The sequence below is a fragment of the Aulostomus chinensis genome, chromosome 4, assembly GCF_037954235.1.
Source record: "Aulostomus chinensis isolate RoL2024-O1b breed Wild chromosome 4, RoL_Achi_v1.0, whole genome shotgun sequence".
In the NCBI taxonomy this organism is placed as follows: Eukaryota; Metazoa; Chordata; class Actinopteri; order Syngnathiformes; family Aulostomidae; genus Aulostomus; species Aulostomus chinensis.
The window spans coordinates 32,251,714-32,266,919 of NC_141323.1; the positions used below are offsets into that span (position 1 = coordinate 32,251,714).

Below are 15,206 nucleotides of genomic sequence, written 5' to 3' on the forward strand. Positions count from 1 at the left end.
TTGTTATATCCTGTTTTGAACCTTTATTTTTGTAGATAAGTGAAATTATTCCTGCAGTGAATGTATTGGATGTTCTCTGTTCCCGTTCCATTGAGTGGTACAATGACAGCAACAGGGGAGCTATCTGCTCTTTGAAACAAATATAAAATTCTGCTGTTAAACCATCTACCCCTGGACTTTTGTTTTTATTTAAGCTATCTATTGCCGTCTTTATCTCATTAATAGTAATTTGTGCATCAGACCATTCCTTATCCTCCACTGAAATACTAGTTTGGATATTTGATAACAACTTGTCTACCTCTTCGCTATTGCTATATCCATTATCAAATAATTCTTTATAAAACTCTGTAGTTACTCTTAGTATATTTTCTTGATCGTCATATTCTTTTCCAGTTATATCGTTGATTTTTTCTATTATAGTTTTGTTTTGTTTTTGCTTTTCGAGCCCCAAAAAATATGCGGTGCATTTTTCTCCTTCTACTAAATTTTTAACTCTGCTTCTTATCATTGCACCTCTGCATTTTATTTTTTCTATGTTTCCTAGTTTTGCTTTATATAATTCATAGTTTTCTGTGTTTCTGTTAGGTTCTTTATCAAATAATGCTATTTCATGATTGATTAATTTTCTTAGTCGATTTTCTTCCAGCTCCTCTCTCCACTTTTTCTCTTTACTATAATTTATACTACTTCTTTTAATTCTTTGCTTTAGAATTTCCCACTTTTCTATAAAATTATTTTCTATTTTCATTTCTATTTTTGCATAATCAAGCAGTTTTGTGATTTTTTTAACTTAAGTTGAATCTGCCAGGAGGCTGGAGTTGAGGCACCAGGTACCTCCCCCCCTGAAACCTCCTGCAGCACCCAAGTAACACTCAATTGTTGCGTGATCACTCCATGCGTTATAATTATATTGTATTTTATTGATCTGTTTTGTTGCTTCAGGGGCCGCTAGACATAAATCTATTCTGGCTTGTTTCATTTTTCCCTGCACAACCTGTCTTCTGGAGTACTCTTTCTTGAATGGGTTGTGAATTCTCCATACATCTGTCAAATTGTGAATATTCATTAAATTATATAGCTCAGTTCTGCTTGTGTCATTCTTGTATACATTGTTAATTGATATATCATCCTTAGTTAATGCGATATTGAAATCTCCTATTATTATGGTTCTATGATCTATCCATCTGCTTATACTATTTAGAAACATTTTCCTTTCCTTTTCACAGTTACTGGCATATATGTTAACAATTCTGTATGTTCTATTGTTTATGCAAACATCTATAATAAGTATTCTACCTTTCTTGTCATGATATATTAACTTGCTATTGGTACTTATAGTCTTTTTTACTAAAATAGCTACGCCACAAGATTTACTTGTGCCGTTGCTAAAAAAGACATCTCCTTCCCACATTTTGCTTGCTGCCGCCACGCTATCCCCTTCCCACCTTGTCTCCTGTAAGCAGAGAATGTCACACTTGCTTTTAAGTAAAATGGCGGTCATCCTGCCATAAGTGCGGAGTCCATTGACATTAAGGGAGTGCAGCAGAAACATGGTCAGACAAAAAAAAACCTTTAAACAGCCAATTTTCCCTCAAGATTTTTTACCTCTCCCTCCTTCTTTCTTCTGTTTTTTCTTCATCGCAGCATCTTTTATTGAGGTGTGCTTTTTCCGAATATTTTTTATTGTGGCAAAGTCCATTTCCGAGTCACTGTTTGATCTACTCTGAGGAGGGAAGGTGGAGGGCACATTTAAGGTAGGTACCCTGGTGGATGTGGCTGCCGCCGGCTGCAATTCTCTTGGGGTATCCCCCACCTCCATTGATTCCAGGAGTTGAGAAGGCTCCGGCTCCTTTTCGGACCCGTTTCCTCCTCCATCCTTTCCTCTCTGCTGTGGGCCTGAGTCAGTGCTCATGTCATTCAGACTTGAACCAAGCCTTGTGCCTGGGCTCTGCACCACTTTAGGAGGGCTCTGGGTTCTCTGAGGGGCGTAACCCTCACCAGCAGCCTGCTTGGCGGCGCCACTACCCACCTCGTCATCTTCCTCCTCATCCTCCGTTCCTCCCTCACTTAAACCTTCCATCTCACTGTACAGCTCCTCAGATCCAGATTCCACCACAATATCCTCATCACTATAATTACAATTACATTCATCAATTTTGTTCCAACACACCTCACATTTCTGTATCTTATTAGGTTTCCTGTTGCACTCCCTTGCATAATGCCCCTGGACACCACACTTATGGCAGGAGAACTCAGGACAGTCCCTTAGGATGTGCCCCGGCTGGAGGCACATCCTACACACCCTAGCCTGCCTATCATGTATGACCCTGAAATATTCCGGTCCCATTGCTGTGTCAAACCGTGCTGAATAAGGCAGAGATTGGACTTTATCTGTAAACTTTACTTTGAGAAACCGCGTCCCATCAGCAATTTGCGTACCCGGCCACATCCTCCTCCTTATAGTTGATGCAGCTGAGACTCCCCACCCTTCTAGCTTTTGTAAAATTTCCTCATCTCTGATGTAAGCTGGTAAGCTTAAAAAAGAAACCATGAGTTCATCATTACACAGATCTTTGACATGCACTGTGTTGTCCCCAATTTTGAAACCATCTAGGATTCTCTCTTTCCCTTTGATGTGTGACATGGTAATTTCATATTTCTGCGGCCCTGTCGCCCTACAGGCTATTAAACCTCCACACAGTGCTCTTATGCATCTCATTAATTCGAGAACTGGGACTTCATCCTGCCCAGTTACCTCGACACTGACCGTCAGTTCTCTGTCATACTTGTGGTCGCCACCCGCAGATTTCGCCGCTCCATGTCGCTGCTGCAGCTGCCTTTCCCCACCAGACGCCGCATCTCTTTCCGCCGCCAATTCTCTCTCACTCTCCGCCGCCTCTCCAGTAGCTCCTCGCTGCCCAGGTCTTCTCGGAACCACGTCTTCAGCTCTGTTCTTCAGGCCACCAGCTCTCGTTGCCTGTGGACCGGCTCCAGCGCTCATCTCCTCTGAATCAGCCGCTGCTCGCCGTCTTTCCCCCGCTGTCGCTGCGGAAGCCGCTCTCGCATTTCCCTCCGGCAGTTTTCCTTCCGACTTCTTCATGTTTCGTTTCTGATTGTTTCTTTTAACAAGCAACCATTTTTCATTTTCTTCACCTGTTTGTGCGTTTATGTCAAGTCCGTTTTCCATGCTCGTAATCTGAAATCCGTTTGCAGAGTTCAAATCCATTTGGTCCGTCCGAAAGTTTTCCATTAGGAAAAAAAAAACTCAAATTGACCTCCCCCGATCAGTATAAAAACTGTCGGGGGGAAAAAATGTTCCCCCTAAAAACGAACCAAAAATGCACGGAAAATAAGGAAGAACAATGAAAAAGGCTGAAAAAAACGAAAGAAATGGGAAAAGCGGAGTCCGCGACCTCCGTGTGTTGTGCTGTCAGCGTACCGTCTGATTGGCGCATGCGTGTTCAGAGTGGTATGGCCGAAAGCCCTTGACTCTGACACACATGGGCTCTATATCCATTTCACACAATTTACAACCTCAGAAAAAAAGTGATGCGCAACAGCCTCAGGGTCTTTTCACACGCCAAATACGTGTCCTGTCAATAAAAGAAAAGAATGTTGATGTCATCGAGAGAAAAGTACTGCATCTGCCATCTGTCTTCTTCAAATTAACCACTGCATGAAATTCCATTCCAAAGCTGCAGAGGGCGCTTCAAGAAAAGGTGTGTGAGGGAAGCTCGCTCATGCTGGTCCCCAAAGACTCAAAGCGGCCCTTTCCTCACAATGAAACAAAAAAGCTTACAGCACCTGGTATTCCCAGGCGGTCTTCCATCCAAGTACTAACCAGGCCCGACCCTGCTAAGCTTCCGAGATCAGACGAGATCGGGCGTGTTCAGAGTGGTATGGCCGTAAGCCCTTGACTCTCACACACATGGGCTCTATATCCATTTCACTCACTTTACAACCTCAAAAAAAATGTGATGTGCAACAGCCTCACGGTCTTTTTACACACCAAATAGTTGTCCTGTCAATACAAAGAAAAAAATGTTGATGTCATCTAGAGAAAAGTACTGCATCTGCAATCTGTCTACTTCAAATTACACACTGCATGACATTCCATTCGAAAGCTGTGGAGGGCACTTCAAGAAAAGGTGTGTGAGGGAAGCTCGCTCATGCTGGTCCCCAAAGACTAAAAGCTGCCCTTTCCTCACAAAGAAATAAAAAAGCTTACAGCACCTGGTATTCCCAGGCGGTCTTCCATCCAAGTACTAACCAGGCCCGACCCTGCTTAGCTTCTGAGATCAGGCGTGTTTTTTTTTTTTTTGTCTTTTATTATCAAAAATACATCATACATTTTTACCAACTGTACATTCTTATTTACATGACAAAATTTAACAATTATATAAAAAATAAATTCCTTCAGGAAAGAAATCTTACCAAAAAAAACCCCCCACCCTTGATACACCTCGAACTTGATGAAAACACCATCAGAGTTTTTTTTTTTTGTTTTTTTAAATTAAGTTAAATTTAGACAAATAAACCAACACTATGTGCCTACAGCCACTGGAGCAATGCAGGTCATTCCAAAAAAATAAATAAATAAAAATTAAAGAGAGACAAAAAAAACTCATGGGACTAAAAAGAACAAATTCCTGTCGTGAAGTGTCACACACACAAATTTTTTAAATGAAATTTTATCAAAATGAAATGTTAAACACACCAAAAACATAAACCACCCAATTTGCTCACCCCTTTATTAAATTTGAAAAATACTTTGCTTTATAAAAAAAAAGAGACTACTTAGCTGGGAATTTGAAGAGAAAACATACCATTGTCAATCTTGTTTATTTCAATTTTGCCATTTGCTATGTTGAAAAATGTGTTTTTCCTGCAGAAAGTGTTTTCAAAAATATCCTTGTCCATGTCATGTAAGATTTGTAGGTGCGTCAAGAGTGTTGTGTAAAAAACCCCAAATATGTTTATTTTCTTCTTTTCATAGAGAGCGTAGTTTCTAGTTGTCCATATTGATTTTTTTGCAAAAATGAGTATGGTATTTATGAGAGTCCTGTTCTGATCCTTTTGTTTCAGTGTTGTACCAAAGAGAAGAGTCCATGTCCATAGTGTTTCATCTGTCAAACTGAAATTGCAGTGCTCTTGCAGTAGCATCCTTATGAAATTCCTGAATTTATCCGATTCCTTGCAGTTGATGAATAGATGCTCCTGGTCTTCCGGTTCTTTATTGCAGATTTGGCATGTCCTACTGTAGTTTTCCTTATTAATCTGGTGTAATTTGATTCCTGTGAAAATTCTCCTGTGTCTGATATTGAATTCTAGCTTGAAAGTATTGCTGTCCATGTAAGGTATGTTAAGGTTTTGCCAGATTTTTCCTATCGGTATTCCCTTGAATAATTGTGCCCAGTGTTTTTCTGCTTTTGGAGTGCGTTTAATTGAGTTAATCCCTATGGTGTACCAGTCCTTTGTTTTCACCTGTGACAGCTCTTTCCCTGTGTACTGTGTGACAAGCTCAAGCGGTGGGAGTTCGGGGTCTGCTCTCGATTTGTCCGTGATGATTAAGTTTCTCCACAGTGAGGTTATGTTTCTGTTGATTTTGTTACCTAGTCCATTGAGGTAATCCTTTCTGCACGGTGTCCCTGTTTTTTTGAGTTGGGTTGTGACTTTCCTGAGACTGAACAGACCCCTTTCCCCCACCACTTGACCGACCCTTGTTATATTATGTTGCTGAAGTGCCCTGCATTTAAGTGTCCTACCATTGTGTGTGAAAAAGGTGCTTTCGAGAAAAGGTAACTGCAGCACATGACTTTTCTGACTGCACTTAGGCCTGAGGTGGGGCAGGAATTTGCCCCATGCCTCTAGCACCTCCTGGTAGAACATCGGTAGCGAGCCATGGCTTTTCCCAGGAAGGAGGTGATAAAGAGGGAGTTTCTCCCCCTCCCCGTACTCAGCCAGGTAGCCCGCCATTGTGTCCTCCCAGGGGTACTGCCTGTTCGAATCGAGAAAATTTCGAACTAATTTGGCCCTGAGTGCATCTTTTTTTGCACTGATGTCAATTAGTCCTAATCCCCCCTCCCTTTTATTAGCAATTATCACCCGATGAGCGATCGAATTTCCCTTTCCCCTCCAAAGGAAGGAGGAGATCGCTTCATTGAGCGAATTCAGTGCCCACTGCGGTAGCTCACAGGCCCCCAAAACATGATTAATTTTTGACAGTATTAAGGCATTGATGACAATTACCTTTCCTCTCAGGCTTAAACCCCTACTTCTCCATAAATTAAGTGTATTTTCTACCTTTTTTACAAGTTCTCTCCACCCTAAGTCCCTGGCTTCCCCTTCATTTTTACCAATGTATACACCCAGTATTTTCCTGTATTCTTTAGTGCTAAAACCCCAATTATTTTTTAAACTATTTTTACCGAATTCCATCATTTCTGACTTATTTCTGTTAACCTTAGCTCCTGATGCTTTTTCATATCTTTCTAGATGTTTTATAATATAATTTAAATTTTCTTCATTTTTAAACATTATATTGATATCATCCGCAAATTGTGCTATTTTAACGACTTTGTCTCTATATGTTTTTATACCTATAATATTCTTATCATTCATTATACTTAAAGCTAGTGGCTCAGCAACAATACTGTATAAAAGAGCTGAAAGCGGGCATCCTTGCCTTACCGATCTTTTTAATTTGATCTTTTCTGTTAGTTGTCCATTTATCTTTATTTGACTGTATGCGTTATCGTATAATAATTTAATCCATCTAATAAAGCCTTCACCGTATCCAAATCTTTTTAAAGTTTTATATAAGAAAAGATGTTCTACTCTGTCGAATGCTTTCTCCAAATCAATTCCGAGCAGATACCCCCCCTGTGCTGCCATTGTCCTGACGGTATCCTTTATTGTAAGGATCGTATCTATGATGTCTCTATCTGGTATGCCGTATGCCTGTGTATTACCAATAATGGTTCCTATTGTAAGTTTAAGCCTGTTTGCCAGTGTTTTGGTCAGTATCTTGTAATCTGTATTGAGTAAACTTATTGGTCTATAGTTTGTTATATCCTGTTTTGAACCTTTATTTTTGTAGATAAGTGAAATTATTCCTGCAGTGAATGTATTGGATGTTCTCTGTTCCCGTTCCATTGAGTGGTACAATGACAGCAACAGGGGAGCTATCTGCTCTTTGAAACAAATATAAAATTCTGCTGTTAAACCATCTACCCCTGGACTTTTGTTTTTATTTAAGCTATCTATTGCCGTCTTTATCTCATTAATAGTAATTTGTGCATCAGACCATTCCTTATCCTCCACTGAAATACTAGTTTGGATATTTGATAACAACTTGTCTACCTCTTCGCTATTGCTATATCCATTATCAAATAATTCTTTATAAAACTCTGTAGTTACTCTTAGTATATTTTCTTGATCGTCATATTCTTTTCCAGTTATATCGTTGATTTTTTCTATTATAGTTTTGTTTTGTTTTTGCTTTTCGAGCCCCAAAAAATATGCGGTGCATTTTTCTCCTTCTACTAAATTTTTAACTCTGCTTCTTATCATTGCACCTCTGCATTTTATTTTTTCTATGTTTCCTAGTTTTGCTTTATATAATTCATAGTTTTCTGTGTTTCTGTTAGGTTCTTTATCAAATAATGCTATTTCATGATTGATTAATTTTCTTAGTCGATTTTCTTCCAGCTCCTCTCTCCACTTTTTCTCTTTACTATAATTTATACTACTTCTTTTAATTCTTTGCTTTAGAATTTCCCACTTTTCTATAAAATTATTTTCTATTTTCATTTCAATTTTTGCATAATCAAGCAGTTTTGTGATTTTTTTAACGTAAGTTGAATCTGCCAGGAGGCTGGAGTTGAAGCACCAGGTACCTCCCCCCCTGAAACCTCCTGCAGCACCCAAGTAACACTCAATTGTTGCGTGATCACTCCATGCGTTATAATTATATTGTATTTTATTGATCTGTTTTGTTGCTTCAGGGGCCGCTAGACATAAATCTATTCTGGCTTGTTTCATTTTTCCCTGCACAACCTGTCTTCTGGAGTACTCTTTCTTGAATGGGTTGTGAATTCTCCATACATCTGTCAAATTGTGAATATTCATTAAATTATATAGCTCAGTTCTGCTTGTGTCATTCTTGTATACATTGTTAATTGATATATCATCCTTAGTTAATGCGATATTGAAATCTCCTATTATTATGGTTCTATGATCTATCCATCTGCTTATACTATTTAGAAACATTTTCCTTTCCTTTTCACAGTTACTGGCATATATGTTAACAATTCTGTATGTTCTATTGTTTATGCAAACATCTATAATAAGTATTCTACCTTTCTTGTCATGATATATTAGCTTGCTATTGGTACTTATAGTCTTTTTTACTAAAATAGCTACGCCACAAGATTTACTTGTGCCGTTGCTAAAAAAGACATCTCCTTCCCACATTTTGCTTGCTGCCGCCACGCTATCCCCTTCCCACCTTGTCTCCTGTAAGCAGAGAATGTCACACTTGCTTTTAAGTAAAATGGCGGTCATCCTGCCATAAGTGCGGAGTCCATTGACATTAAGGGAGTGCAGCAGAAACATGGTCAGACCAAAAAAACCTTTAAACAGCCAATTTTCCCTCAAGATTTTTTACCTCTCCCTCCTTCTTTCTTCTGTTTTTTCTTCATCGCAGCATCTTTTATTGAGGTGTGCTTTTTCCGAATATTTTTTATTGTGGCAAAGTCCATTTCCGAGTCACTGTTTGATTTACTCTGAGGAGGGAAGGTGGAGGGCACATTTAAGGTAGGTACCCTGGTGGATGTGGCTGCCGCCGGCTGCAATTCTCTTGGGGTATCCCCCACCTCCATTGATTCCAAGAGTTGAGAAGGCTCCGGCTCCTTTTCGGACCCGTTTCCTCCTCCATCCTTTCCTCTCTGCTGTGGGCCTGAGTCAGTGCTCATGTCATTCAGACTTGAACCAAGCCTTGTGCCTGGGCTCTGCACCACTTTAGGAGGGCTCTGGGTTCTCTGAGGGGCGTAACCCTCACCAGCAGCCTGCTTGGCGGCGCCACTACCCACCTCGTCATCTTCCTCCTCATCCCCCGTTCCTCCCTCACTTAAACCTTCCATCTCACTGTACAGCTCCTCAGATCCAGATTCCACCACAATATCCTCATCACTATAATTACAATTACATTCATCAATTTTGTTCCAACACACCTCACATTTCTGTATCTTATTAGGTTTCCTGTTGCACTCCCTTGCATAATGCCCCTGGACACCACACTTACGGCAGGAGAACTCAGGACAGTCCCTTAGGATGTGCCCCGGCTGGAGGCACATCCTACACACCCTAGCCTGCCTATCATGTATGACCCTGAAATATTCCGGTCCCATTGCTGTGTCAAACCGTGCTGAATAAGGCAGAGATTGGACTTTATCTGTAAACTTTACTTTGAGAAACCGTGTCCCATCAGCAATTTGCGTACCCGGCCACATCCTCCTCCTTATAGTTGATGCAGCTGAGACTCCCCACCCTTCTAGCTTTTGTAAAATTTCCTCATCTCTGATGTAAGCTGGTAAGCTTAAAAAAGAAACCATGAGTTCATCATTACACAGATCTTTGACATGCACTGTGTTGTCCCCAATTTTGAAACCATCTAGGATTCTCTCTTTCCCTTTGATGTGTGACATGGTAATTTCATATTTCTGCGGCCCTGTCGCCCTACAGGCTATTAAACCTCCACACAGTGCTCTTATGCATCTCATTAATTCGAGAACTGGGACTTCATCCTGCCCAGTTACCTCGACACTGACCGTCAGTTCTCTGTCATACTTGTGGTCGCCACCCGCAGATTTCGCCGCTCCATGTCGCTGCTGCAGCTGCCTTTCCCCACCAGACGCCGCATCTCTTTCCGCCGCCAATTCTCTCTCACTCTCCGTCGCCTCTCCAGTAGCTCCTCGCTGCCCAGGTCTTCTCGGAACCACGTCTTCAGCTCTGTTCTTCAGGCCACCAGCTCTCGTTGCCTGTGGACCGGCTCCAGCGCTCATCTCCTCTGAATCAGCCGCTGCTCGCCGTCTTTCCCCCGCTGTCGCTGCGGAAGCCGCTCTCGCATTTCCCTCCGGCAGTTTTCCTTCCGACTTCTTCATGTTTCGTTTCTGATTGTTTCTTTTAACAAGCAACCATTTTTCATTTTCTTCACCTGTTTGTGCGTTTATGTCAAGTCCGTTTTCCATGCTCGTAATCTGAAATCCGTTTGCAGAGTTCAAATCCATTTGGTCCGTCCGAAAGTTTTCCATTAGGAAAAAAAAACTCAAATTGACCTCCCCCGATCAGTATAAAAACTGTCGGGGGGAAAAAATGTTCACTCTAAAAACGAACCAAAAATGCACGGAAAATAAGGAAGAACAATGAAAAAGGCTGAAAAAAACGAAAGAAATGGGAAAAGCGGAGTCCGCGACCTCCGTGTGTCGTGCTGTCAGGGTACCGTCTGATTTGCGCATGCGTGTTCAGAGTGGTATGGCCGTAAGCCCTTGACTCTCACACACATGGGCTCTATATCCATTTCACACAATTTACAACCTCAGAAAAAAAGTGATGCGCAACAGCCTCAGGGTCTTTTAACACGCCAAATACGTGTCCTGTCAATAAAAGAAAAGAATGTTGATGTCATCAAGAGAAAAGTACTGCATCTGCCATCTGTCTTCTTCAAATTAACCACTGCATGAAATTCCATTCCAAAGCTGCAGAGGGCGCTTCAAGAAAAGGTGTGTGAGGGAAGCTCGCTCATGCTGGTCCCCAAAGACTCAAAGCGGCCCTTTCCTCACAATGAAACAAAAAAGCTTACAGCACCTGGTATTCCCAGGCGGTCTTCCATCCAAGTACTAACCAGGCCCGACCCTGCTAAGCTTCCGAGATCAGACGAGATCGGGCGTGTTCAGAGTGGTATGGCCGTAAGCCCTTGACTCTCACACACATGGGCTCTATATCCATTTCACTCACTTTACAACCTCAAAAAAAATGTGATGTGCAACAGCCTCACGGTCTTTTTACACACCAAATAGTTGTCCTGTCAATACAAAGAAAAAAATGTTGATGTCATCTAGAGAAAAGTACTGCATCTGCAATCTGTCTACTTCAAATTACACACTGCATGACATTCCATTCGAAAGCTGTGGAGGGCACTTCAAGAAAAGGTGTGTGAGGGAAGCTCGCTCATGCTGGTCCCCAAAGACTCAAAGCTGCCCTTTCCTCACAAAGAAATAAAAAAGCTTACAGCACCTGGTATTCCCAGGCGGTCTTCCATCCAAGTACTAACCAGGCCCGACCCTGCTTAGCTTCCGAGATCAGACGAGATCGGGCGTGTTCAGAGTAGTATGGCCATAAGCCTTTGACTCAGACACACATGGGCTCTATATCCATTTCACACACTTTACAACCTCAGAAAAAAAGTGATGCGCAACAGCCTCAGGGTCTTTTCACACGCCAAATCGGTGTCCTGTCAATAAAAGAAAAGAATGTTGATGTCATCTAGAGAAAAGTACTGCATCTGCCATCTGTCTACTTCAAATTAACCACTGCATGACATTCCATTCCAAAGCTGTGGAGGGCGCTTCAAGAAAAGGTGTGTGAGGGAAGCTCGCTCATGCTGGTCCCCAAACACTAAAAGCTGCCCTTTCCTCACAAAGAAATAAAAAAGCTTACAGCACCTGGTATTCCCAGGCGGTCTCCCATCCAAGTACTAACCAGGCCCAACCCTGCTTAGCTTCCGAGATCAGACGAGATCGGGCGTGTTCAGAGTGGTATGGCCGTAAGCTCTTGACTCTCACACACATGGGCTCTATATCCATTTCACACACTTTACAACCTCAGAAAAAAAGTGATGCGCAACAGCCTCAGGGTCTTTTCACACGCCAAATCGGTGTCCTGTCAATAAAACAAAAGAATGTTGATGTCATCGAGAGAAAAGTACTGCATCTGCCATCTGTCTTCTTCAAATTTACCACTGCATGAAATTCCATTCCAAAGCTGCAGAGGGCCCTTCAAGAAAAGGTGTGTGAGGGAAGCTCGCTCATGCTGGTCCCCAAAGTCTCAAAGCGGCCCTTTCCTCACAATGAAACAAAAAAGCTTACAGCACCTGGTATTCCCAGGCGGTCTTCCATCCAAGTACTAACCAGGCCCGACCCTGCTAAGCTTCCGAGATCAGACGAGATCGGGCGTGTTCAGAGTGGTATGGCCGTAAGCCCTTGACTCTCACACACATGGGCTCTATATCCATTTCACTCACTTTACAACCTCAAAAAAAATGTGATGTGCAACAGCCTATCAGTCTTTTTACACACCAAATAGTTGTCCTGTCAATAAAAAGAAAAGAATGTTGATGTCATCTCGAGAAAAGTACTGCATCTGCAATCTGTCTACTTCAAATTACACACTGCATGACATTCCATTCGAAAGCTGTGGAGGGCGCTTCAAGAAAAGGTGTGTGAGGGAAGCTCGCTCATGCTGGTCCCCAAACACTCAAAGCTGCCCTTTCCTCACAGTGAAATAAAAAAGCTTACAGCACCTGGTATTCCCAGGCGGTCTCCCATCCAAGTACTAACCAGGCCCGACCCTGCTTAGCTTCCGAGATCAGGCGTGTTCAGAGTGGTATGGCCGTAAGCCCTTGACTCTGACACACATGGGCTCTATATCCATTTCACACACTTTACAACCTCAGAAAAAAAGTGATGCGCAACAGCCTCAGGGTCTTTTAACACGCCAAATACGTGTCCTGTCAATAAAAGAAAAGAATGTTGATGTCATCAAGAGAAAAGTACTGCATCTGCCATCTGTCTTCTTCAAATTAACCACTGCATGAAATTCCATTCCAAAGCTGCAGAGGGCGCTTCAAGAAAAGGTGTGTGAGGGAAGCTCGCTCATGCTGGTCCCCAAAGACTCAAAGCGGCCCTTTCCTCACAATGAAACAAAAAAGCTTACAGCACCTGGTATTCCCAGGCGGTCTTCCATCCAAGTACTAACCAGGCCCGACCCTGCTAAGCTTCCGAGATCAGACGAGATCGGGCGTGTTCAGAGTGGTATGGCCGTAAGCCCTTGACTCTGACACACATGGGCTCTATATCCATTTCACACAATTTACAACCTCAGAAAAAAAGTGATGCGCAACAGCCTCAGGGTCTTTTCACACGCCAAATACGTGTCCTGTCAATAAAAGAAAAGAATGTTGATGTCATCGAGAGAAAAGTACTGCATCTGCCATCTGTCTACTTCAAATTAACCACTGCATGAAATTCCATTCCAAAGCTGCAGAGGGCGCTTCAAGAAAAGGTGTGTGAGGGAAGCTCGCTCATGCTGGTCCCCAAAGACTCAAAGCGGCCCTTTCCTCACAATGAAACAAAAAAGCTTACAGCACCTGGTATTCCCAGGCGGTCTTCCATCCAAGTACTAACCAGGCCCGACCCTGCTAAGCTTCCGAGATCAGACGAGATCGGGCGTGTTCAGAGTGCTATGGCCGTAAGCCCTTGACTCTCACACACATGGGCTCTATATCCATTTCACTCACTTTACAACCTCAAAAAAAATGTGATGTGCAACAGCCTCACGGTCTTTTTACACACCAAATAGTTGTCCTGTCAATACAAAGAAAAAAATGTTGATGTCATCTAGAGAAAAGTACTGCATCTGCAATCTGTCTACTTCAAATTACACACTGCATGACATTCCATCCGAAAGCTGTGTAGGGCGCTTCAAGAAAAGGTGTGTGAGGGAAGCTCGCTCATGCTGGTCCCCAAACACTCAAAGCTGCCCTTTCCTCACAATGAAACAAAAAAGCTTACAGCACCTGGTATTCCCAGGCGGTCTCCCATCCAAGTACTAACCAGGCTCGACCCTGCTTAGCTTCCGAGATCAGACGAGATCGGGCGTGTTCAGAGTGGTATGGCCGTAAGCCCTTGACTCTGACACACATGGGCTCTATATCCATTTCACACAATTTACAACCTCAGAAAAAAAGTGAAGCGCAACAGCCTCAGGGTCTTTTCACACGCCAAATAGGTGTCCTGTCAATAAAAGAAAAGAATGTTGATGTAATCTAGAGAAAAGTACTGCATCTGCCATCTGTCTACTTCAAATTAACCACTGCATGACATTCCATTCCAAAGCTGTGGAGGGCGCTTCAAGAAAAGGTGTGTGAGGGAAGCTCGCTCATGCTGGTCCCCAAAGACTCAAAGCTGCCCTTTCCTCACAAAGAAATAAAAAAGCTTACAGCACCTGGTATTCCCAGGCGGTCTTCCATCCAAGTACTAACCAGGCCCGACCCTGCTTAGCTTCCGAGATCAGACGAGATCGGGCGTGTTCAGAGTGGTATGACCGTAAGCCCTTGACTCTGACACACATGGGCTCTATATCCATTTCACACAATTTACAACCTCAGAAAAAAAGTGATGCGCAACAGCCTCAGGGTCTTTTCACACGCCAAATCGGTGTCCTGTCAATAAAAGAAAAGAATGTTGATGTCATCGAGAGAAAAGTACTGCATCTGCCATCTGTCTTCTTCAAATTAACCACTGCATGAAATTCCATTCCAAAGCTGCAGAGGGCGCTTCAAGAAAAGGTGTGTGAGGGAAGCTCGCTCATGCTGGTCCCCAAAGACTCAAAGCGGCCCTTTCCTCACAATGAAACAAAAAAGCTTACAGCACCTGGTATTCCAAGGCGGTCTTCCATCCAAGTACTAACCAGGCCCGACCCTGCTAAGCTTCCGAGATCAGACGAGATCGGGCGTGTTCAGAGTGCTATGGCCGTAAGCCCTTGACTCTCACACACATGGGCTCTATATCCATTTCACTCACTTTACAACCTCAAAAAAAATGTGATGTGCAACAGCCTCACGGTCTTTTTACACACCAAATAGTTGTCCTGTCAATACAAAGAAAAAAATGTTGATGTCATCTAGAGAAAAGTACTGCATCTGCAATCTGTCTACTTCAAATTACACACTGCATGACATTCCATTCGAAAGCTGTGGAGGGCACTTCAAGAAAAGGTGTGTGAGGGAAGCTCGCTCATGCTGGTCCCCAAAGACTCAAAGCTGCCCTTTCCTCACAAAGAAATAAAAAAGCTTACAGCACCTGGTATTCCCAGGCAGTCTTCCATCCAAGTACTAACCAGGCCCGACCCTGCATAGCTTCCGAGAT

General features: G+C 42.7%; 10 non-coding genes and 2 pseudogenes across 10 annotated transcripts in view; all 12 read right to left on the reverse strand.

Annotated features, from left to right (window-relative positions):
* Positions 1-3,792: 3,792 nt before the first annotated feature.
* On the reverse strand, positions 3,793-3,911 carry LOC147267157 (5S ribosomal RNA). The gene has a single exon (XR_015114133.1). It is a non-coding gene; the product is annotated as a 5S ribosomal RNA (ribosomal RNA).
* A 6,943-nt stretch (positions 3,912-10,854) lies between these two features.
* On the reverse strand, positions 10,855-10,973 carry LOC147267158 (5S ribosomal RNA). The gene has a single exon (XR_015114134.1). It is a non-coding gene; the product is annotated as a 5S ribosomal RNA (ribosomal RNA).
* Positions 10,974-11,283: 310 nt separating this feature from the next.
* Positions 11,284-11,402, reverse strand: LOC147267159 (5S ribosomal RNA). The gene has a single exon (XR_015113456.1). It is a non-coding gene; the product is annotated as a 5S ribosomal RNA (ribosomal RNA).
* Positions 11,403-11,711: 309 nt separating this feature from the next.
* On the reverse strand, positions 11,712-11,830 carry LOC147267160 (5S ribosomal RNA). The gene has a single exon (XR_015112924.1). It is a non-coding gene; the product is annotated as a 5S ribosomal RNA (ribosomal RNA).
* Positions 11,831-12,139: 309 nt separating this feature from the next.
* LOC147267161 (5S ribosomal RNA) lies at positions 12,140-12,258 on the reverse strand. The gene has a single exon (XR_015114135.1). It is a non-coding gene; the product is annotated as a 5S ribosomal RNA (ribosomal RNA).
* A 310-nt stretch (positions 12,259-12,568) lies between these two features.
* LOC147267162 (5S ribosomal RNA) lies at positions 12,569-12,677 on the reverse strand (annotated as a pseudogene).
* A 309-nt stretch (positions 12,678-12,986) lies between these two features.
* On the reverse strand, positions 12,987-13,105 carry LOC147267163 (5S ribosomal RNA). Its single transcript, XR_015114137.1, has one exon. It is a non-coding gene; the product is annotated as a 5S ribosomal RNA (ribosomal RNA).
* Positions 13,106-13,414: 309 nt separating this feature from the next.
* LOC147267164 (5S ribosomal RNA) lies at positions 13,415-13,533 on the reverse strand. The gene has a single exon (XR_015115168.1). It is a non-coding gene; the product is annotated as a 5S ribosomal RNA (ribosomal RNA).
* A 310-nt stretch (positions 13,534-13,843) lies between these two features.
* LOC147267165 (5S ribosomal RNA) lies at positions 13,844-13,962 on the reverse strand. The gene has a single exon (XR_015113029.1). It is a non-coding gene; the product is annotated as a 5S ribosomal RNA (ribosomal RNA).
* Positions 13,963-14,271: 309 nt separating this feature from the next.
* Positions 14,272-14,390, reverse strand: LOC147267166 (5S ribosomal RNA). Its single transcript, XR_015112945.1, has one exon. It is a non-coding gene; the product is annotated as a 5S ribosomal RNA (ribosomal RNA).
* Positions 14,391-14,699: 309 nt separating this feature from the next.
* Positions 14,700-14,818, reverse strand: LOC147267167 (5S ribosomal RNA; annotated as a pseudogene).
* A 310-nt stretch (positions 14,819-15,128) lies between these two features.
* Positions 15,129-15,206, reverse strand: part of LOC147267168 (5S ribosomal RNA) — a 119-nt gene continuing 41 nt past the window's right edge. The window contains exon 1 of the ribosomal RNA XR_015115116.1: positions 15,129-15,206. This exon is cut by the window's right edge and continues 41 nt beyond it. This is a non-coding gene — a ribosomal RNA (5S ribosomal RNA).